This window comes from Lepus europaeus, unplaced genomic scaffold, assembly GCF_033115175.1.
Source record: "Lepus europaeus isolate LE1 unplaced genomic scaffold, mLepTim1.pri SCAFFOLD_92, whole genome shotgun sequence".
In the NCBI taxonomy this organism is placed as follows: Eukaryota; Metazoa; Chordata; class Mammalia; order Lagomorpha; family Leporidae; genus Lepus; species Lepus europaeus.
The window spans coordinates 284,301-308,746 of NW_026909617.1; the positions used below are offsets into that span (position 1 = coordinate 284,301).

Consider the following 24,446-nt stretch of genomic DNA (forward strand, 5'->3'; position numbering starts at 1 on the left):
GCACTAATCAATTCTAGGAGATGTCCTTTGAATTTCCCATGGGATGAGATGATTGGCTAAATGGTACCATGATGTATAGAATGTCTCTGAAAACCCTATAAAAACCCTGTTAACTGAAGGGTCAGGGCTCTCAATTCAGACCTGCTGGGTTGGTGTTGACTGAGAGTCTAGGCCCAGACCTGCAATAAAACTCTCATGTGCTTTACAGTGGTATCGGCTCCTTGGTGGTCTTTGGGGACAACTGAACTGGGCATAACACGAGGAGGAAACAGCATTGATTGGACAAATCAGAGGATGGCAAGCTGGAGGACTGCCAGAAAATGAGGATAAAAAGGGGAGCCCTTTCACCACTCTCCATCCTCTCAGGGATCATGGCCTGGTGTGTGTGAACCTCTGCATCTCCACACACCTGGAGCTGAAGAGACAGTCTGCTACTCTGCATGGAGCAGGTAGCAGCACAAGCTAACTTGCAGAGCTGTCCCTGAGCTGTAACCCCACTGTCTGTGTGTGAGTGTGTATGTGTGCATGGGCCCAGTGCTTGTGAACCTCTGGATCTCCTCACACTTGGAGCTGAAGTGCCAGCTCACTAGCCCCCTTGCTAAGTGACACAAGGTGACTATGGGATCAAAACTCCAGCTGAGATGTTGCTACACCACCTTGGCTTGAGTCCTTATCAGCCTACTGCCAGAGTTGACCACGGAGCCAGACCAGGCCTCTCAGCAGGGGACCTCTCCAACTTCCACTGCAGTTTAGTTCACAGGTTCCAGTGCAAAGAAACAACCTGATATGGGTTAAATATCCTCCAAGAACAAATCTGACTAAAACCTACATTTGTTCTCAGGAAAATAGACTTTCCTTCACCTTCCACTGCAGTTTAGCTCACAGGTTCCAATGCAAATATGGAATAGGAAACATCAAGAATATGAACATAAAACTCATTTGCTGGGACTGGCATTGCAGTATGGCACATTAAATTATCACTTATGATGCCTGCATCTCCTATCAGAGTGTCAACTTGAATCCTAGCAGTGTTCTTTCTGATCCAATCTCCTAACCTGTGCCTAGGAATTAGCAGATAATGTCCTGATTGCTTGACTCCTTGCCACCCACATGAAATACTCAGATGGGGTTCCTGACTCCTGGCTTCAGTCTGGCCCAGGCCCAACTGTTGCAGCCATTTAGGGGAGGGAACCAGTGAATGGAAATCTCTCTCTTTCTCTCTCTCTCTCTCTCTCTCTCTCTCTCTCTCTCTCTCTCTCTCTCTCTATTCCTCCCCTATTGAAAGGTGTCTGGCACATAACAAATCTTCCCAGGCAGATGAATTGATTAATTCACAGGCTTTTATTGGGGTTCTGCTCCCAGGAGAGGTTCCAAGGCCCCAACAGAGCAACAGAGTGGGGGCCAGGGAAGTCGCACATCAGAGATTGAGAGGGCTCTTTTTATAGATTCAGGGCATGGGGGTTAAAGGTTGAGGGGGGTCTGATCCTCATTGGTTGACCTTTAGGCACCAGCAGGGACCTTGACAAGGACTTTTCTTCCTTGAAAGTGCGGGTAGGGATTCTCCATTCCCAGAAGTGTAGGCCTCCCCCCCTTGCAGATCCCAAAGCTACCACCTATGTGTGTGTATCATCTTTCCTTTCACTCTGCCTTTCAACAAAATAAATAAATCTCTAAAATATCTCCCTTCAGGATCAAGATTCTGGGGGATATTACACTTTAGGAGGAAATGGATTGATTGTTGTTCAGAGTACTCAAAGCAGCTTCTTTATATCCCAGTTCTTTCTCTGTCCACACTGACATTTTTATAGCACTTATGACAGCATCAGTGTGAGTTTTCATTCATTTTCTCATATCTAGTGTGTGACCCATTAAAAGGCAGCATTCCTGATTGTGTGTCTTTTGCTGCTCCATCCCAAATACTTAGAATAGTGTCTAATGCCTGACATGTGAAGATCATTTGTTGAATGAACAAACTGAACTATTTACTAAATGTTAATGAAGGAGCTCATGTATAATCAGTCCGTTTATAAAATAAAGCCTAGACGACTATGAAATGTTTATATTGTATATAAAATATATATGAATTTGCAATCTGCCTTTGAACTCGGTCATAAGCATCAGCATCCTGGTCTCCTTAATTTGTTGTGGGCAGTAAGAAGACTTCTGTCTGCTCTGTTTAAAGATCCCCATGGTTCTCAATGTTCAGAGAGCTTTTTTACTGGTGACCTTCCATGTCCACCTGGTTTCTCTTTGTACCAAGCCTGGACTTGAGGATTGTGATTGTGGCTATTGATCCCAGCTCAAAACTCAAAATGTACCCACTGAAATATTTTCTGATTTCCTTTTTGATTTTCTCTTCAAGCCAATGGCTGTTTGACACAGTGTAGATTGACATCCACATATGTGTGACTTTTCCCATTTTTCTGGAATTGATTTTTATTTTTATTCTATTAGAGTTATGAAAGACAATGATATGAATCCAATTTTCTAAAAATTGTTGATGCATATTTTCTGAATTAACTGATGATCCCACCTGGAGAATTTTTGACAGCTGTTAAGAACACATGTTCTGCTGCTGTCAGGTAGAATGCTCTCTGTGTAACTGTTAAGAAAAGTTGATTTACAGTGTTGTTCAAATCTACCACTCTTGAAAGTGAAGTATTGATGTGCTACGTTTGTTCTATTGCTGTTTATCCCTTCAGAGTTCTCAACATTTGCTTATATTTTCTAGTGTTCTGAGGTTGGGTATACATGTTGTTCAACCTGGAAAAGTACACAGAGGAACACTCAAGAATATCAATAATAATATGGGAACAAAATAAGGAATTCAAAAAACACATAGAACAATGAAGAAGAATCAATAAATTTTCAAGATGTAGAAAATGGTGAATAAGGGCCGGGCCCTCGTGGGGGGCGGGGGCCACTGCCTTCCAGGCTCCCGAGCCGGCCCACGCCTTTGCAGCGTGCTCCATGCATCCGGAGCCCGCCTGCCCCAGAGCAGCAACAATCCCGAGCTTCCCCTCAGCAGCGGCAGTACCACTAGCGGCAGCTGCCGGAACTGCCGCAGTGGGGATGGGGAGTCCCCAGGGTCCCCACTGCCGCCGCTGCCAGCAGTCAGCTACCCGGACTTGATCGGCCAGGGTTACTCCGAGGTGATGAGCCTCAACGAACACTCGATGCAGGCGCTGTCCTGGCGTAAGCTCTACTTGAGCAGTGCCAAGCTCAAAGCCTCCAGCCGGACCTCGGCTCTGCTGTCTGGCTTAGCCATGGTGGCCATGGTGGAGGTGCAGCTGGACACTGAGCACGACTATCCACCGGGGCTGCTCATCACCTTCAGTGCCTGCACCACGGTGCTGGTGGCCGTGCACCTGTTTGCACTCATGATCAGCACCTGCATCCTGCCCAACATCGAGGCTGTCAGCAACGTCGACAACCTCAACTCCGTCAAGGAGTCGCTCCACGAGCGCATGCATCGCCACATCGAGCTGGCCTGGGCCTTCTCCACCGTCATCGGCACTCTGCTTTTCCTGGCCGAGGTCGTGCTGCTCTGCTGGGTCAAGTTCTTGCCCCTCAAGAAGCAGCCGGGGGCAGCTAAGCCCTACCAGCAAGCCCCCAGCTGGTGGTGCGGCCTCCAACAACAGCAGCAAGAGTGGCATCACCCTGGTCCAGGCAGCAGCCATTGCATCCACCACCATCATGGTGCCCTTTGGCCTGGTCTTCATCGTCTTTGCTGTCCACTTTTACCACTCACTGGTCAGCCACAAGACAGACTGACAGTTCCAGGAGCTCAGTGAGCTGGCTGAGCTTGCCCACTTGCAGGACCAGATGGACCACAGAGGGGACCACTCCCTGATGCCCGGCAGCCACTATGCCTAAGCCCTTGTGGTCCAGAGCCCTTCCCCATGACATTGTCCTGCCAAAGCCTCAAGGACAGCCTGTGCAGGGAGCTGGGCTTCATCGAGGGGCAGAGTGCGGAGGGAAGAGGCTTTTTGTAAAGGAGATTACTGCACTTTGAAACTTTCCTCCAAGTCAGAGTAAGCACTTCCTGTTCTTGCAGCTCCAGGTCAACCTCCTGGTTAGGAGGTGGTGGGGGCCCGGGTGGGGACAGACACCCTCTTTGTCCCTTCTCCTCCCCCATGCCAGTGCCTCCTGGATGCTTCCTGTCCTTTCCGTCTTGACTTCCCTCCCTGTTGTGCAGTGAGCGTGTGCAAGTGTGGACACATAAATATACTCACAAGGGAAAAAAGAAATGGTGAATTAAAAAAAAAAACAAATAGAAAACTTCTACTCCAAAGAAACACAATAGAAAAAAACATTTTGTTATGTAGAAATGGGATTGGGCTTGCATGATCCTCAAACTCTGATGCTTTTTCCTGGCAAAAATCCATGTCTTCTACTGAGAGCATCATCCAATGATTTCTTCAGGGAGTGATCCATCCCACCTGTCAGTGCAAGTGGTAAGTGAGGTTAGAACTAGCTCCTGCTGCAGGGGCAAGGGTCATGCTTGTTCTTCCTGCTGTGGCATTGTTGGTGCATGAGGAATTGGGGCTCAGGTGTGCACATTTTATGAGGGAATGCACAGACCCCAGGATTTAGCCCTGGCTGTGGACACACTGTCTCTCTGTTCAGCACAAGGCACACCTGCTTCCACTTAGTGTAAGATGCCCAGGGGTGACCAAATTATGTCTCCCTCAAACACAGCCAGGAGGGAGGAAACCCAGGCCACACCCACCTTGAACATGGCTTCTGCACTCTGTCATCAGTGTCTTCAGTGAGAGAGGATGGCATCTGATTCCTATTTCAAAAAAAAAATGACATAGCAACTCGGCAAAATGGAATCAGGAATGTTATTGTTATGAAAATGGGCAAATATAAGATACTGTACAAAATTAGTAAGTATTAACTGCACTTCTGAGAAAACATAACATATTAACTTTTATGAGATGTGTATTTGGCTACTTCTTTTCACATCAACTTTTTTTTTAAAGATCTGTGTTGTTTATTTGAAAGGCAGAGTTAGAGAAAGACAGGTAGAGACAGAGATCTTCATCTGCTGGTTCACTCCCCAAATGTCCACAATGGGCTGAACTGAGCCAATCTGAATCCAGGAGCCATGAGTTTCTTCCAGGTCCCCCATGTGGGTGCAGGGGCCCAAGTATTTGGACCATCTTCCTCTGCTTTCCCAGGCATATTAGCAGAGAGTTGGATGGGAAGTGGAGCCCCCAGGACTTGAACCAGCACCCTTGTTGGATGCTGACATTACAGGCCAGGGCTTTAACCTGTTGTGCCACAGGTCTAGCCCCTATTTGACCACTTTTAAAATGTACTGTAATTGTAGTCCTGACAAAAAAAATATAGCTGATGAATTTTATCATCTTAAGCATTTCTAAGGTATGGATGAGTAGTGTTGAATATATGCACATTGCTGTGGGCCCAATATTCAGAACTGTTTTTCCTTATGACACTGAAACTCTCTACACATTGAATGAACGTTTTTACAATTCCACCACCACCAACTCCCAGTAACTGCCATTCTTCTTGCCATTGCTCAGGCTACAGAGTCTTTAGGAGGTATGGTGATATTTCAGGGTCACATAACTGAGAGGGTAGAGGGAACCCTCTTGGAACTCAGATTGCCTCTGCAAAGCTGGGTCCTGATTGTACCCAGGCACTCCCTGGGGTTTTCAGATTGGGCTATGTGGCATACATGTGTGTGATTATGGACATGGCCTGAGGCAGATGGAGGATGAGACTTTGGAGAGGTCTTTTCTGCTGAGGAATCCCATGAAAGTGGATGCCAAAAAAATGAAATCAATTTCTTGATGAAAGTCTACAATAGAACCTCGAACTCAGGGTGTCTAAGCTTTCTTTGCTGAAGCCCCACTGGGAAAAGCCATCTGTTCTGCTGCTCTGTCCTGACTTTCCAGGGGCCCAGCCTCAAGAAACCCTGGATGTGAATACTTTATAACTGAGATATTGGCTCAGCTCTTGCTATTGATACCTCGGGCATTTGGGCAGGAAGGATCCCATGGTGACATGGGTTGTCCCTAAGAAGGAAACTCTAGGCAAGGTCACCACTCTGATCCCACTTGAGCATTGCAACACTACTTCCCCTTTTGTGGGTATTTTTGGGAGCCTCATGTAGGCTGTCCTATCCCATCTAGGAACAATTTATTGGAAGAGTTAAAATCTGGGTCAGCCTGTTAGGTCTACACTCTAGGTCATGGCAGGCAGAATGGGAAGAGAAATGTTGTGCTGGCACTCATCTTTTATGTGAATCCTAAGCTAGAGAAATGTTCAGACAGAAATCTGTGCTTGACCTTGTTAACAGAAAGTTACCTGGAACAGAAATTATTGATAGCCAGATGGGGTTATGATACCTCCAGACCTGGCTTTAGAACCACTGCAGGAAGTTGAAAATGTACTTAACAGAGTCATACACTTCTCCCTGGGTGATGGGCAATTTCACCACATTGACAATGAAGCCCAATGCTGATTCACCTTGAGTGCAAGTGGAGAGGGATCTTCATAACCATGGTCTGGTAATGGCCAATACAACCTCCTGCTCCTGTTCTTTAAAAACAAACAAACAAAAAACCCCCAGGTGCATAATCTGATGAAGATATAAAGATTTTCAGCTACATGTACAGTGTCGGTGGTAATGTAAAATGATGCAACCACCACAGAAAATGGTAGAATGTTCTTCATTACATTGAAAATAAAATTTTTATATGATCTGATAATCTCAGTTCTGATTATATATCTAAAGGTATTGAAAGTTCAATATAAATAAAGTATTAGCACTGTTTGCCACAGCATAATTCACTGTAGCCAAGGCTTGTAGTGTGGCCTGCACTCACAGTGGAAAGTTATCCAGGCACAGAGAAAAGAAAATCCTGTGACATGGATGAACAGTAAGGTTATTTTTCTAAGTGAAATTAACCACAAACATCAGTCTCCAAGGACAAATACTGTAAGATTCCAACATATGAAGTATTTAAAGTAGTCAGAGAGGCCAGTGCTGTAGTGCAGTGGTTTAAAGCCCCACCTGCAGTGTTGGCAATGTCATATGGGTGCCTCTTCGAATCCTGGCTACTCTACTTCTGACCCAGTTCTCTGTTATGTCCTGGGAAAGTAGTAGAAGATGGCCCAAGTCCTTGGGCCCCTGCACCTGTGTGGGAGATCTGGAAGAACCTTGTGGCTCCTGGCTTCAGACTGGCTCAGCTCTGGTCATTGTGGTCATTTGGGGAGTGAACCAGTGGATGGAAGATCACTCTCTGGCTCTACCTATCTCTGTAACTCTGTCTTTCAATTAAGTAAATCTTTTTTAAAAAAGTAGAATATGGGAGGCCAGTGCTGTGGCTCAGTGGGTTAACGCCCTGGCCTGAAGTGCCAGCATCCCATTCAGGTGCCAGTTCTAGTCCCGGCTGCTCCTCTTTTTTTTTTTTTTTGATAGGCAGAGTGGACAGTGAGAGAGAGAGAGAGACAGAGAGAAAGGTCTTCCTTTTTTCCGTTGGTTCATCCCCCAGTGGCCACTGCGGCCAGTGTGCTGTGGCCTGCGCACCACACCAATCCAAAGCCAGGAGCCAGGTGCTTCTCCTGGTCTCCCATGTGGCTGCAGGGACCAAGCACTTGGGCCATCCTCCACTGCACTCTAGGGCCACAGCAGAGAGCAGGACTGGAAGAGGAGCAACCGGGGACAGAATCTGGTGCTCTGACCGGGACTAGAATCCAGTGTGCCAGTGCCACAGGCAGAGGATTAGCCTATTGAGCCATGGTGCCAGCCATCAGCTGCTCCTCTTTTGATGCAGTTCTCTGCTATGGCCTGGGAAAGCAGTAGAAGATGGCACAAGTCCTTGTGCCCCTGCACCCATGTGGGAGGCCTGGAGGAAGCTCCTGGCTTTTGGCTTTGAACTGGTGCAGTCCTGGTCATTGCAACCAATTGGGGGGTGAACCCTCAGATGGAAGAACTCTCTCTCTGCCTCTCTTCTCTCTGTGTAACTCTGACTTTCAAATAAAATAAATAGATCTTTAAAAAAATAGAATACAAGAAGCATAAATTAGAAGGGTAGTTATGAATGGTAGGAAGGGTATGGTATTCAGTAGAAATAGAATTTTTAGATGAAAAAAATCTTAGAAATCTTTTTGTTGTTGTTGTTGCTGCTAAGTGAAATGGACACTATGAGAGACAATGACAGGATCAGCCCTTGTCTAGACTGTTGAGGAACAACTTACTATTTTATTCCTTTTAGTATTTTTGTTGTTGTGGTTGTTGTTGTTGTTGCTCTGTTTGTTCTACATAAGACCACTGGTTGAACTCTGTAATCAATGCACAATCATTCTTAGGCATTTAAAATTAACAGAAAAGTGATCTATGTTAAACATAGGAGTGGGAATAAGAGAAGGAGGAGATATATAGGTTGGCACATGCTCACTCGGACTTACCTCCAATGGTGGAACTAGAAATGTGCCAGGGGATTTCAAATCAATCTTACCAAGGAGGCAGGTACCAATGCCAGCGCACTTGGTAAAGTGATAAGTATAAATACACAACCGATCAAAAAGATAGGGTATGTGTCAAAGAGATTTCACAAATAAGATCAGTGTAAGCAAATAATGAAGGATAGAATTAAAAGGGAGAGAATGATCCTGCAGGGGAAGCAGGACACACAGCAGACTCATAGAATGGCAAATGCCCAAAACAGCACTCCTGCCTCAGAATCAACCCTTGGGACATTCGGATCTGGCTAAAAGGTCCATGAGAGTCTCACAGGCATGGAAAGCCATGACAGAGTGGCAAAAAACAATCTAAATGAAAGACCCTGGTGAACAAGACCCCAGCAGAAGGAACAGGCCATCAAGGAGAGAGGCGCCTTTCTCTGAAGGGAGGAAGGAACCTCCACTGTGACACGGCCTTGAATAAACAAGTTCAGAGTCGGTGAACTCAAGGAACTTTCATAGCCTAGACAGCTCATAGCAAGAGTCTCGGGTGATTGATGACGTCATAAATAAGAGTGCCAATTGTTAAATCAACAACGGGAGTCACTGGGTACATGCTCCCCACATAGGATCTCTGTCCTTAATGTGTTTTACTATGAAACTTAAAAACACTACTAGTTGAACAATACCCTATACCTTGTGCGGTTGTGTGAATGCAGCCTGTTGAAATCCTTGCTTAGTATATATACTAAGTTGATCTTCAGTATATGAAGGTAATTGAAAATGAAACTCGATAAAGGGTGGGATGGGAGAGGGAGAGGGGAGGGCCACGGGAGGGAGGGAGGTTGGGGGGGAAGCCACAACAATACAAAAGTTGCACTTTGTAAATTCACATTTATGAAATAAAAAATTAAAAAAAAAGAAATCTGGTGTGTGTGTATGTAGACACATGTATATGTCACTTACCTTAGAGTGACAGCTGCCCTTGTGAGATACAGTACTCAAGCCCTCTTCTACCTGACCCTGGATAAGCAAAGGGCTCCCCTGTTGGTCTTTGGTCACTCTTCAGGTGCTTGTGAATAGGTCTGGTGGCAGGCTGTTCCCAAATGCATGGAGATTCATGATTAGAGTCATCTAGGAATGTTGGGAAAGACTGCAATGGCATATCTCTTTTCTCTCCCCAGTTTGGTCTCCTTAGTTACCACCATGTATTTAGGTGACAATGCAGGAAGATACACCAGTCTCTGTTGAATTTATGACAATGCAATTGCAATTGAATCCTATGAATGGATCTTCCTTTATAAGAAAATGGGCAGCCTCCCATCTTGGCCTGAGACTTCTAAATACATCCAACATTAGTTCCAGTTTTATTTTATTTTTTTTAAGATTTATTGATTTATTTGGAAGTCAGAGTTACACAGAGAGGAGAGGCAGAGAGAGAGAGGTCTTCCATCTGATGGTTCACCCCTCAATTGGCTGCAATGGCTGGAATTGTGCCGATATGAAGCCAGGAGCCAGGAGCTTTTTCCAGGTCTCCCACGCAGGTACAGGGACCCAAGGACTTGGGCCATCTTCTACTGCTTTCCCAGGCCATAGCAGAGAGCTGGATCACAAGTGGAGCAGCCAGGTCTTGAACTGGCACCCATATGGAATGCCGGTGTTTCAGGCCGGGCATTAACCCCCTATGCCACAGTGCCAGTTGCTCCAATTTTATTTTGGTAGGACTCTTGTCCAGCTATAGCAGGCCAGAGAATAATCAATAATGTCTTTCCGGCTGGTGCCATGGCTCATTAGACTAATCCTCCATCTGCGGCACTGGCACCTCAGGTTCTAGTCTCAGTTGGGGTACCAGATTCTGTCCCAGTTGCTCCTCTTCCAGTCTAGCTCTCTGCTGTGGCCCAGGAGGGCAGTGGAGGATGGCCCAAGTGCTTGACCCCTGCACCTGCATGGGAGACCAGCAGGAAGCACCTGGCTCCTGGCTTCGGATGGGCACAGCACAGTGGCCGTAGCGGCCATTTGGGGTATGAGCCAACGGAAGGAAGACCTTTCTCTCTGTCTCTCTCACTGTCTATAACTCTCTCTCTCTCTCTCTCTCTCTCTCTCTCTCTCTCTCTCTCTCTCTCTCCCTCACTTTCTAAATCTGTCTGGCCAAAAAATAAAATAAAATAAAATAAAAATAAATTAATTAATAAAATAATATATTTTCCAACATTTACATTAACATTTCTTTCTCCATGAAGGATTTTCCTACAGAGAAGCAACATGAAAGACTTGATTTTTCTCTTCTATTTCATGGAGTTGCTAAGGGAATAATTCTCTCATTAACCATTGGAGTGATTGCAGTGAATTTAAGTGAGTGGTGAACACAGGAGATGGAGCTAAGTGAAGGCAGAAGTTCACAGTGCAGTGGGGAGACAGACACTTCTGCAGTGAGCTCAATCAGTGTTAGAGGTACATGGAGAAGTTGAGCAGCATTGAGTGAGGAATAAATGAGAGGGTTGGATAGAAGAGCAAGAGGGAGTTATTCATTTGTGGTCACCATTTTATACTTAAAAATATTTTCTGGGATACATTAGAACATTTGGATAAATTATTTTTTTCCTCTTTCAACATTTTGTTTATTTATTTTCAGTTTGTATTCAATGCTAATCAATTCCATAAAAAGATGAGTTACTATGAATCAAAGCACAATTACAAAACACATATATAATCCAAAATAGAAGGACAGTATTTAGATATGAAGCAAAGTCACGTTCATTCACACACACACAGTGGACTCAGATCTGGCCAACCTGGTTGTTCCCAGGCTGGTTTGTAAAGATGGTAAAATGTGACTGTGGAGAATAAGATTTCTGCCAAAGCACTCTTGGAGAAGACATTTTCTTCCTAGTACACAGTGTGTGGCTTCAGGGACTAAGTACAGTTTATGGCCCACTAACAAGAAGAGCATTGAGCCTTGTGGGAATGTTGGCTTCCCAAAGACATGCAGCTGCTTCCCTAGACATGCTTATCTAATATGTCTTCCTAAGCATGTTTCAGAGAAACCTTAGAGTTAGATGAGCACATGCATGAGCTGTACAATATATGGTTCTAATCCTTATCAATAAAGAAAACACACCAGTTTAGTCTGGCAGCACTTTTCAGAGGAACAGTTCCCATGTCCTGTCTCTCCTTTCACTTGCACACCCCAACATCTGGTGCCTGAACAAGGACCCTTGGCACAACATGCAAGGGATGGCTCACCACACCTGGCAAGGGTACAGAAACATTGCTCATCTCTTCAAGATCCTGGTGAGTCATTAAGATGTGGAATTCCCTGTACCCGGTGCAGTGGAAACATAAAGCTGGGCTGCTTTATCTCCTTTAGAAAGAGGGACACTCTTTTTTTTTTTTTTTTTTTGGACAGGTAGAGTTATAGACTGTGTGTGTGTGTGTGAGAGAGAGAGAGAGAGAGAGAGAGAGAGAAATATCTTCCTTCCATTGGTTCACTCCTCAAATGGCCATCACGGCCGGCACTGCACCAATCCATAGCCAGGAGCCAGGTGTTTCTTCTGGGCCTCCCATGCGGGTGCAGGGGCCCAAGCACTTGGGCCATCCTCCACTTCCCTCCTGGGCCACAGCAGAGAGCTGGACTGGAAGAGGAACAACTGGGACTAGAACCCAGTACTCATATGGGATATCAGCACCACAGGTGGAGGATTAGCCAAGTAAGCCACAGTGCTGGCCCCATGAGGGACACTCTTTACCAAAAAGTAATTAGATGCTTGCTGTAAAAAAAATTAATAGTTGCTATCCTTGGTACCCTGATGAAGGCACTTTAAAAGTAACTGATTGTTGGTTGGCACTGTGGTATAATGGGTAAAGCCACCACCTGCAGTGCTGGCATCCCATATGGGCACTGGTTGAAGTCCTGGTTGCTCCACTTCCTATTCAGCTCTCTGCTGTGATCTCTATGGCAGTAAGAAGATGGCCCAAGTCCTTGGGCCTCTGCACCCATGTGGGAGACCTGGAAGAAGTTCCTAGCCTCTGGCTTCAAATCAGCACAGCTCAGGCCATTGTGGCCAACTGGGGAGTGAACCAGTGGATGGAAGACTTTTTTCTCTTTCTCTCACCTCTCCTTCTCTCTGTGTAACTCTGACTTTGAAATAAATAAATAAATCTAAAAAAGTGAGAGAAAGTTGGTCAAAAATAATATCAGGAGCCTTGAGCTCCTATTCTGTTTTTGCACATGTGATATCTCTGCTGGGATGCCATTAGTAAGGTTACAATTCCCTTGGCCACTGTCCTCAGCCAGGAAGGTCGGTCAATGGGCTTGTCCCCACTGCCTCACAGAGACCTCTGCACTTTCAGCATCTACTGTTGTGGTGGTGATATCTGAGTCCCCTTCAGGTGTGTCAGCAGTGCTAGGTAGGCTTCAGCAAGGCAAGGAGCAAGGGGAATCACCAGGGTTAACTGTTTGCCCTGTAGCTTGATATGAAAATACAGCTCCCTGGCATGAACATCTTCCTTATAATGTTTACAGAGGGCTAAAAGAGGGCTTAATGGAGTACAAGATACAGAGTTCTTAGACAGTGGGCATACTGAAGGGAATTGGAGAAGGATGTGAGATGGTGCCATGGAACTGGAAAATTTTAATTAAAATCTTGGTTACTCCAGCCCAGTATACTGTTTGGGCTCAGGAATAGAAACTGGGCTTCTGTACAAGTCATAGATTAACTAAATAACAATGTCCCTACCAATTTTGAGCAGTTGCTAAGAGAGGGAGTGTATTCAGATCTTGGTCGACAAGTTGCTTATCCTTGAACGAAGGCTTATGTAAAAATTTCTAATATTAATTAAAAGCATGGAAAAAGATTCTTGATGTTAAAGACTATCCACTTTTTTTCTACAGTCCATCAGGGGCTGACTGAGGACTATATGTCCATTGTGGATAGGCTAGAAAAAGCTATTCGACATCAGGTAGATAATCAGGAAGTGGCAAAATATTACTAAAACAAATGGCTTATGAAAACGCAAATCAGGATTAAAAAATGTTTTAAAAGCTGTTGTCTCCAAAACCTGAAACTACGATGGCAGAAATGATTAAATTCCTTCAAACAGTACAGACTGAGACTTACAAAACTAATTTACTGGCTGCTGCCCTTAAACATCCTGATAAAATAAAATACTTTGGCTGTGGGAAGCAAGGTCATTTTATTATTTCTTTTTCTTTTATTTTTTAAAAAAGATTTATTTATTTACTTGAAAGGCAGAGTTACAGAGAGGCAGAGGCACAGAGAGAGAGGGCGAGAGGACTTCCATTGGCTGGTTCACTCCCTAGATGGCTGCAATGGCTACAGCTGTGCTGATCCAAATCCAGGAGCCAGGAGTTTTTTCTGAGTCTCTGAAGTGGGTGCAGGGGCCCAAGGAATTGGGCCATCCTCTACTGCTTTTCCAGGCCATAGCAGAGAGCTGGATTGGAAGTGAGGCAGCTGACACTTGTACCAGCACCCTTATGGGATGCTGGCACTCCAGGCAGCAGCTTTAACTGTTATGATACAGCACCAGCCCCATCAAAGTCATTTTAAAAGAAACTTTCTGTCATTGCCAAAATCAGTTACTCAACCTTCAAAAAAGTGTCCAGGGTCTGGAGCTGTGGAATAGAGATCAGCTCTCTGCTGATCATTTTAAGAGTAGTTAATTTTGTACTGATGGTCCTCTTCCCCACTTAATGCTGTATAATTGGTCAGACCTGGTTAATGCCACTCTTAGGAACATTGGTTATTATCCTCACCCTGTCTTTTATGACCTTGTCTAAATATGAGCAGAGTCGGCAAACTTGGAAGCCTTCCATAGCCTTGGCAACTCATGACGAGAGCCTAGGGTGGTTACTGGTGCCATAAACTAGAGTATCAATTTGTTGGGTCAACAACAGGAGTCACTGTGCACTTGCTCCTCATGTGGGATCTCTGTCCTTAATGTGCCATACATTGTGATTTAATGCTATAACTAGTACTCAAACAGTATGTTTCACTTTGTGTTTCTATGTGGGTGCAAACTGTTGAAATCTTTACTTAATATATACTAAAATGATCTTCTGTATATAAGGAGAATTGAAAATGAATCTTGATGTGAATGGAAGGGGAGAGGGAGCGGGAGAGGGGAGGGTTGCGGGTGGGAGGGAAGTTATGGGAGGGGGAAGCCATTGTAATCCATAAGCTGTACATTGGAAATTTATATTCATTAAACAAAAGTTTTAAAAAAAGAGTAATTTTGAAATTATTTCAAACTTACAGAAATACCATGAGTGAGTCCCATTCATTGAGAATGCCCAGTCATTATCATTTTAGCACTTTTGCCCCTGATCCAAGATGTTTCTGCTAAGTATAGGGTGGTCCCATGATAAAAAGCATATGAACCCCAATTTAGGGAACCAAAATAAATTCCTCACTATAACCCAATCCACAGAACTATTACATTTTTTCCAACTATGTTAAAATATCTTTTCTCCCATTGTGAGTCAATGTTATTTTTCTAGAATTCTCCTTGACACTTTTCTAATATGAAAACTCTTAATAAGTATCAAGAGCAGAGATGACTCAAGCTGGGTCTATCCAGTGTTCCTTTCTGAGAAAATGTGCGCCCTGTATTCTCATCAGAAGCTCCCTGGTCTGCTGCTGGGCTCTCCTCAGTCTTCCATCCATTCCATGATGCATGCTATCAACTTGGTATTTAGTGAATTTCTGCCAGATTGATTCACATGCAACCTTTTAAGGATTTATTTATTTATTTTGAAGGCAGAATGACAATGAGAGAGGGAACTATATCTATATCTACATCTATATCTTTTAAAATGATTTATTTATTTATTTGAAAGTCAGTTACACAAAGCGAGAAAGAAAGGCAGAGAGAGAGAGAGAGAGAGAGAGAGAGAGAGAGAGAGAGAGAGAGAGAGAGAGAGAGACAGGTCTTCCATCTGCTGATTCACTCCTGAATTGGCTACAACAGTCAGAGCTGTATCAATCCAAAGCCAGAAGCCAGGAGTTTCTTCCAGGTCTTCCATGCAGGTGCAGAGGTCCAAGCACTTGGGCCATCTTCTGCTGTTTTCCCAGGCCATAACAGAGAGCTGGATCTCGATATCTCTCTCATCTCTATCTCTCTCATCTCTATCTCTATCTCTATCTCTATCTCTATCTCTCTATCTATCATCTCTATCATCTCTCTCTCTCTCTCTTTCTCTCTCTCTCTTTTCTATCTCTATATATCTATGCTGGTTCATTTCCAAAAGAGTTACAAGCATAAGTTCTTTGTCAAGCTGAAGCTAGGATGAATGACTGTTTCCTGGTATTCCACATGGGTGGCAGGGCCCAAGGACTTGGGCCATGTTCTGAAGCCTTCCCAGGTGCATTCACAATATGCCTGATCAAAAGCAGAGAAGCTGGGACTTGAAGCAGCACAACAGCACTCTCAGGTGGAATGCTGGTGTAGCAGGCAGTGGCAAAACTTGCTGCACTACAGCATTTGCATATACTGTGCTATATACACATTTTTATTTCTTTTTGGAATGTGTGGACTTTTATTAAAAATATTCTAATATTATGACAGTATCCTATTTCCTATAAAATTTTCATCCAGTACCTTTGATATTCATTATTTTTAATTATCAGCACTTTATGAAATGCTGGTGTTTTAATTCCCAATATTGTTTCTTCATTTGTATTTTGATCTAGCATCAAAGCTAAGGGCTCACTCTTCTGTCTTAGTTATTGTGTCATTATGTGCTATATCATTGTGAGTTCATAGATTCTTATCTTGTTAAAGGTATTACAGTCTGAAATTATGTGTTCTGATGCTCAAGTTATTCCAGATCCTAGTGGAATCCTCTTCAACACACCAAATTAGGGTCCCAATATGTACAGTTGGTGTAAGTGCCATCCTAGGATAAAATATTCACTAATTCTTATCTCCCTTCCCTGAACTGCATTTCCCTTAAAGCTGTCATTTCTTTCTTCAAATCTTGTTATTATTAATGAAGATTTACAATTCAACTGTATCCTTCAATGTTTTCTCTGGAGATGTTCTTTAGTACTTAATTAAAAGGCCATTTTACAAACCAAAATCTCATCAAGTCACACTCCTCTTTCAACTGTGTGGATGGTTTCCCACTGACCTTTGAACAGGGACCATAGGACTTACTGTGGTCTTTAAAAAGACAATGCTATGGGTAGTACTCTATTAGGTCTTGTCTACCAGCTGTCTGCTCGCTATTCTCTTCTTACATGCTAGGACTCAGAAGGCTCCCAGTTGTACCACAAACTTTACAAATTTCCTCTCAACCTATCCAAAATTACTAAAAGTTCCAAATGTGAGGCTAAACTTTTTTTTTAATAAAAAAGATTTTATCATTTCATTTGAAAGGTAGAGTTACAGACACAGGGAGAAACAGAGAAAGATCTATCCACTGGTTTACTTCTAAATAGCCACAACAGATTGAGCTGGGTCAATCTGAAGCCAGGAGCTAGAAGCCTGGGGCTTCACTCTTCTCCCCCACATGGATACAGGAGCCCAGGCATTTGGGCCATCTTTGACTGCTTTCCCAGACCAAAGCAGAGAGCTGTATTGGAAGAAGAACAGCTGGAACTTGAACTGGCACTACAGGCAGAGGCTTAGCCCACTATGCCACAGTGCTAGACCCTAAGTTTTTTTAAAATAAGATTTACAGTATTTTAAAGGCAGAGATAGAGAGAGAAGGTTGCAGGGAGAGATAGAGATCTTCCATCTGCTAGTTCATTCCCCAAATAGATGCAGTAACAGGGAGATGGGTCATAATGGAGCAGCTGGAACTCAATCCAATGCTTACATGAGATGCTGCATTATAGGTAGTGGCTCCATGTGTCAGCTACTTCATTTCTTCTTTCAAAGGAGTTCTCATCTCTAAGTGATTCAGAAAGATGTACCAAAGGACCTTTGAGGTGGTTATGATAAATTATCTCTTTTAAACTTTAACTTCCACAGAGAACACACAGAGAATTCTACAGTTTATAACTAAATTATAAACCAACACAACCTCATTCCTTGAGAGTGGCCTAACTCAGAGGAAATGTGTAATGAATACTAATCTCTGGGTAAAAAGAAATGCTCATGTCCATAAAGAAGATTGCAGTATAGCTCAGCTGAACAGACAAAGGATAACATGATACTGTTAGTCAATAGCAACACAAAAATGTAATAAGTGATTATTTAAGATGCCTGATATTAAAATAATGCACTCAGAGAATTTCATCATGACAGCCTCCATTTTGGACTACACCTTCAACACTATAAGTTTCTATATCACTAGCAGCAATGTGGGTCATGAAATATTGTTGCTGAGAGAGAGAAGACAAGAAGCAACTTTTAGCATCAGTGACTGGCACATTAGCAAGACAGAACTTCTGCAAGTAATTGAAATCCATAACTAACATGTTTATTCAAAACTTCATTTTCTGTAACTGTGAAAGTGAAATTAAGAGAAGAGATTTGGGACAGAATTCTTAAAGATACGTGAAAGAAGGTTATTGAGTGGTACGTAACTTGGCGAACCCGCAGCAGTAGGTTTTATATAAAGAACAGATCACCCATAAACAGCTCACTCACACCATCAGAGTGCCCAATCTTGGTTTCCTTCTCTTCAGCTTCATCTTCATTATCAGTAATTTTATTCATGTTTTAGAATTTAGTTCAAATTGAAGGTATAATCAGAGGATATCACTACTCCTAATCTAGGTAACACTAGTGAGAAAAAATACAGTGGCTTCAATGGAAAAGGCTCCCACCTTTCAGTGTTATGCCAAACTTATTAAAGAACACAATACTGGCATTTTTACAATGATGGAGTAATAAAAGTCATTAGGGCAATTTATCAGGTTTATAATGCACATCAAGAAAAAGTACTGGCAGGGTGTGCAGGTAAAGAGCACAGTGTGCAAACTGTTGGACATTGTCAGGCAGAAGTGAGAAAATTAAGACAAACTATGCTGGGTAAAAATACATAGGAACAAAAAGATTTCAGCAGGCAATGTTAAGCAGAGAAGCACCACATGGAAGTATGGAATCATTGTTTATTTGTTGGATGCCCTATTCTGGGTTCACAGCTGGGAGGTAGAAATACACTTGGAGACACAGAGGTCCTTGATCCTCTTCATGATGACTTTTACCCAACCAAGACAGTATTCTTAGTCATTCTCACATGGAAGCAAGTGTCTTTATGCCTTGACCTCAGCTGTGGGCTCTTTCAGTTATGCTTCCTCCACTGCTGGACTTAAGTATCCTGCAAGTGGAGCAGATTTTCTTCCCCAGCAGAGCAGCTGGGGACAACAGTGGGGAATCAGATGTCAATGATTGTGAAAATGTAATTGACCCTACAGAGCCCTCTAGTGGTGAATAGTCACATTCAAATGATTTTGACCCATGATATATCCCAATAAGGACCCCAGCAACACTCAGACCTCCTGGAGTTAATTAAACCAAAGATGCTCTCCAGTTAGCACACCTTCTCTTGCTTGTTATTGAGAGAGGCGCTTGTGGACTTAATCTAGGAGAGCTTCCTTGTCAAATGCTTTGACCCCCAACAGGAGAGTTCTTGCACACAGTAATCATAAGCCTCTCTCCCTGGTCCATGTCCTTGGATGCAATGTGGAAGGAAGGAAGGAAGGAAGGAAGGAAGGAAGGAAGGAAGGAAGGAAGGAAGGAAGGAGAAAGAAAAGAAAATTGCATTCTGGTGCAACTCATGGGTTTGCTGTAAATTTAGGTAAAGTGGGGGCCGGTGCTGTGCCATAGTCATTAAGCCTCTGCCTGTGGCACTGGTATCCCATACAGGTGCCAGTTCATACCTCAGCTGCTCCACTTCCAATCCAGCTCTGGGCTGATGACCTGAGGAAGCAGTGGTAGACAGTGCAAGTACTTGGACCCCTGTACCCATGTGTGAAGAAGCTCCTGGCTTTAGATTGGCCCAGCTCTGACCATTGTGTCCATTTGGGGAGTGAACTAGCAAATGGAAGACCTCTCTCTTGGTCTCTCCCCTTGTCTGTCTATGCCTGCTTGTCAAATAAATAAGTAACTATTTTAAAAAATTAGACAAAGTGAAATTTATCTGTGTAATTTCTGTTCTATAAAGTAAATCAGAAATTAGAGACTAAGCATAATTGGTTTTCAAATTTCCTATACATCAAAAATTTACCTCCTGCAGTATCACACAGTAAAATTTACTTTTTCAAAGAGGAACAAGTTTAACAAGAGCCTTCAAAGAGCTTTCTATGACAAGGCAAATTCACTGTTGCCAGAAAAAAATTTGTAAATTTTAGGAAGGCTGATTAGAGTAAATCAGATATGCCTTCTCCTAGCCACATGACTTTGTGAGATTAAGAAAGTGCTTTGTTTCAACTTTTTTCTACTGATGAATATTGTCACTTGAAATTTTTTTCTCTAAAATTAAATATTAATGACCAGTAATCAACCATCCAAATAAGTACATGATAATATACATTAATTATTTTTTATTCAGCACATCATTGTGACAAATGTAGAGTAGTAACACATTTATAGTCAGTTCTGGACTCTTTATTAAAAATAATTGTTTCTATGAGTCTGCTGTGTATCCCGCTTCCCATGTTGGATCTTTCTCTCCCTTTTTGATTCTATCAGTTAGTATACAATGGTAGTTTTTTCACTTTATGTTGCTATATGGGCAAACTGTTGAAATATTTACCTAATATGTACTAAACTGATCTTCTGTATATAAAGAGAATTGAAAATGAATCTTTATGTGAATGGAAGGGGAAAGGGAGCGGGAAAGGGGAGGGTTGCGGGTTGGAGGGAAGTTATGGGAGGGGGGAAGCCATTGTAACCCATAAGCTGTACTTTGGAAATTTATATTCATTAAATAAAAGTTTTAAAAAAATTGTTTCATAGTATCTTTACACTTTGTGTTTCTATGTGGATGCAAACTGATGAAATCTTTACTAATTATATACAAAATCGATCTTCTGTATATAAAGATAATTGGAAATGAAAAAAAAAACCCTGGTGTTAAATTGGAAATGGCATAGAAAATTAATCAATTTTTAAAAAAATATTATGTAGGATCTCTGTCTTTAATGTGCTGTACACTGTTATTTAATGCTATAACTAGTACTCCAACCGTATTTTTTTCACTTTGTGTTGCTATATGGGGGCAAACTATTGAAATCTTTACTTAATATATACTAAAATGATCTTCTGTATATAAAGAGAATTGAAAATGAATCTTGATGTGAATGGAAGGGGAGAGGGAGCGGGAAAGGGGAGGGTTGCAGGTGGGAGGGAAGTTATGGGATGGGGGAAGCCATTGTAATCCATAAGCTGTACTTTGGAAATTTATATTCATTAAATAAAAGTTTAATAAATGAAAAAAAATAATTGTTTCATTTTTTCTTGAATCTATTCTGCTTTCTTTGTTTCTATTTTTAAAAAAGATTTATTTATTTACTTATCTGAAAGTCAGACTTACAGAGGAGGGAAAGGGGGAGATAGGGAGAGAGAGAGAGAGAGAGAGAGAGATCTCCCACCTGCTGGTTCACTCCCAAATGACTACCATTGCTGGGATTGGGCCAGGCAAAAACCAGGAGCATTGAACTCCAACTGGTTCTTCCATATAGGTGGGAGGTGCCCAAGTACTTCAGCAATGTTCTGCTGCTTTCCTAGGCACATTAGTAGTGAACTGGATCAGAACTGAGACTTGAACCTGAGTTATCTGGGATGCCAGCATTGTGAGCAGCTGCTTAATCTGCACCAAATGCTGGCCTCTCTTCTTGATTCTTAAAGGAAGGACACAGTAATGTCTACCTAAAGAGATATGTACCAGACTTGAGTTTTACTATGGACAGATGACAGACACTGTAGATGTAGCTGAGTTTATGTCCAAGGGATATGACTCATTTAAGTTTCTTTTTTTAAAAGATGTATTTTATTTACTTGAAAGACAGAGTTACAGAGAGAGGTAGAGCCAGAGCAAAAGAGAAAGAGAAAGAGAGTGAAGATGACTTTCTTTCCACTGGTTCTCTCCCCAGTAACTGCAATGGCCAGAGTTGAGCTGATCTGAGCCAGGAGCCAGGAGCCAGGAGCTTCTTCCAGGTGTCCCATATGAGTGCAGGGGCCCAAGGACTTGGGCCATCTTCCACTGCTTTCCCAGGCCATAGCAGAGAGCTGGATCAGAAGAGGAGCAGCCAAGACTCGAACTGGTGCCCATAAGGGATACCAGTGCTGCAGGCTAGGGCTTTAACCTGTTGCATCATAGCACTGCCCCCATTTAGATTCTTCTAACAAATCCTGGTGTTAGCTTGACTTGTAAATAGAGACAATTAATAACTTGCACAATAACCTTGGTAAATAACAGAGATATCTTTTGTTTATTTAGAAGGAGACTTTTTTAATTTTTTATTTCATAAATGTGAATTTACAAGATGGCGGATAGTGAGGACGTGTGCCTTAGTTTGGGAAAATAAACTTCCATAAAAGTGGAATTACTGTAGCCTCAGGAAAAGACTCAAAAAAAAAAAAAACTGCAGAGGAAACGCTTCCGGATCTTGTGGGTGAGACACAGAGGACTTACAGGGAACCCACCGCGTGGAAAACCAACCGAGAAGAGCCGAGCGGGAGAGGAGCCAGAGCCACAGAATCTCGCCAGCGCGGGAACGGAGGTCGGTAAGACAAAGACCTGAGAAGTCCGAGACATTGGGGGGAGGGGGAACAGAGGCCTCTCCCTTCACTCACCAAGCAAAACAAAGAGCACCGCGATTTTACATATGTAAAGCTCAGCCAAACTCAGTATCTTTAGCGAAACTGGAGAACACATTGAGGGCTGCATAAACGCTGTGTATGTTCCCAGGCATAGATCAAACAAATACCCACAGAGGCTAGATTTCAACTACCCTCAACTCCACTCCCAACTGAGTCAAAAGAAAAAAAAAAGAGAGAGAGAGAGAGAGCGCGTCCCAGCAAGGAGCAAGTAATCCGGGAGAGTCGCTCTTTACACAGCCTTAAACCTCAAGAAACAAGCATAGCTCTCTAGCCACACCCATCACAGCCCCTAAGGCTCCAACAAAACAGACAGCTCACTCAGAGGCACAGTATAACGAGAGAAAAAAAAAACAAAAACAAAAACAAAAACAAAAACACCACAAATTATCTCTAACATGCCAAGCAAGAAACATAGAAGCGGAGGTACCAAAGATAAGGATAGCACTATGACGCCCCCAAGTGAACAAGACACGCCAATGCAAGATTATGAAGATCAAGAGTTAGAGCAAATGCACGAAGCAGATTGCAAAAATTTCATAAGAACATTAAGAAGTTCTCAAAAACAAATTCTTGAACTACAGAAATCCTTAATGGACAAGATAGAAAATCTCTCCCGTGAAAATGAAATATTAAGGAGGAATCAAAATGAAATGAAAAAATTAGTGGAACAGGAAACTGCAGTACTGGCAAAAAATCTCAATGAAATGAAGAACTCAATAGATCAAATGGCAAACACATTAGAGAGCCTTAAAAACAGAATGGATGAAGCAGAAGAGAGAATATCGGAATTAGAAGACAGAGAACAGGAAAGGAAACAGTCAAATCAAAAAAAAGAAGAAATCAGTAATCTAAAAAATACTGTCAGGAATCTACAGGATACTATTAAAAAACCCAACATTCGGGTTCTAGGAGTTCCTGAAGGCATGGAAAGGGAGAAAGGATTAGAAGGCCTTTTTAGTGAGATACTAGCAGAAAATTTCCCAGGTTTGGAGAAGGACAGAGACATCCTAGTACAGGAAGCTCAGAGAACCCCTAATAAACATGATCAAAAGAGATCCTCACCAAGACACGTCGTAATCAAACTCACCACAGTGAAACACAAAGAAAAGATCCTAAAATGTGCAAGAGAGAAACACCAGATTACTCTCAGAGGATCTCCAATTAGACTTACAGCTGATTTCTCATCAGAAACCCTACAAGCCAGGAGAGAATGGCGAGATATAGCCCAGGTACTAAGAGAGAAAAACTGCCAGCCCAGAATATTATATCCTGCAAAGCTCTCATTTGTGAATGAAGGTGAAATTAAGACCTTTCACAGCAAACAGAAATTGAAAGAATTTGTCGCCACTCGTCCAGCCCTGCAAAAGATGCTTAAAGATGTGTTACATACAGAAACACAGAAACACGGTCACCAATATGAAAGAAGGTAAAGGAAGGAAACCTCAGAGCAAAAGATCACAGGAAGCTCAAACCAGATATTAGAAAATATCTTTGGCAAATGGCAGGGCAAAGTTACTCCTTCTCAATAGTCACATTGAATGTTAATGGCTTGAACTGTCCAGTTAAAAGACACCGATTGGCCGATTGGGTTAAGGACCAAAACCCATCCTTTTGCTGCTTACAAGAAACCCATCTATCCAACAATGATCCATACAAGCTGAGAGTGAAAGGCTGGAAAAAGATATACCACGCCAACAGAAATGAAAAGAGAGCGGGCGTAGCCATCTTAATATCGGACAACATAAACTTTACCACAAAAACTGTTAGGAGAGACAAAGAGGGGCACTATATAATGATTAAGGGAACCATTCAACAGGAAGATATAACGATTATCAACGTATATGCACCTAATTACAGGGCACCAGCCTATTTAAAAGACTTGTTAAGAGACTTAAAGGGAGACTTAGACCCCAATACAATAGTACTGGGGGACTTCAATACTCCACTCTCAGAGATAGACAGATCAACAGGACAGAAGATGAACAAGGAGACAGTAGATTTAAATGACACTATAGCCCAAATGGATCTAACAGACATCTACAGAACATTTCATCCTACATCTAAGGACTTTACATTCTTCTCAGCAGTACATGGAACCCTCTCTAGGATTGACCACATACTAGGCCATAAAGCAAGTCTCAGCAAATTCAAAAGAATTAGAATCATACCATGCAGCTTCTCAGACCACAAAGGAATGAAATTGGAAATTGGCA

At 42.7% G+C, this 24,446-nt stretch overlaps 2 pseudogenes; both read left to right on the plus strand.

Moving 5' to 3' along the window:
* Positions 1–2,970: 2,970 nt before the first annotated feature.
* On the plus strand, positions 2,971–3,876 carry LOC133755739 (calcium release-activated calcium channel protein 1-like; annotated as a pseudogene).
* A 13,826-nt stretch (positions 3,877–17,702) lies between these two features.
* Positions 17,703–18,844, plus strand: LOC133755740 (BRISC complex subunit Abraxas 2-like; annotated as a pseudogene).
* The last annotated feature ends 5,602 nt before the right edge of the window (positions 18,845–24,446 follow it).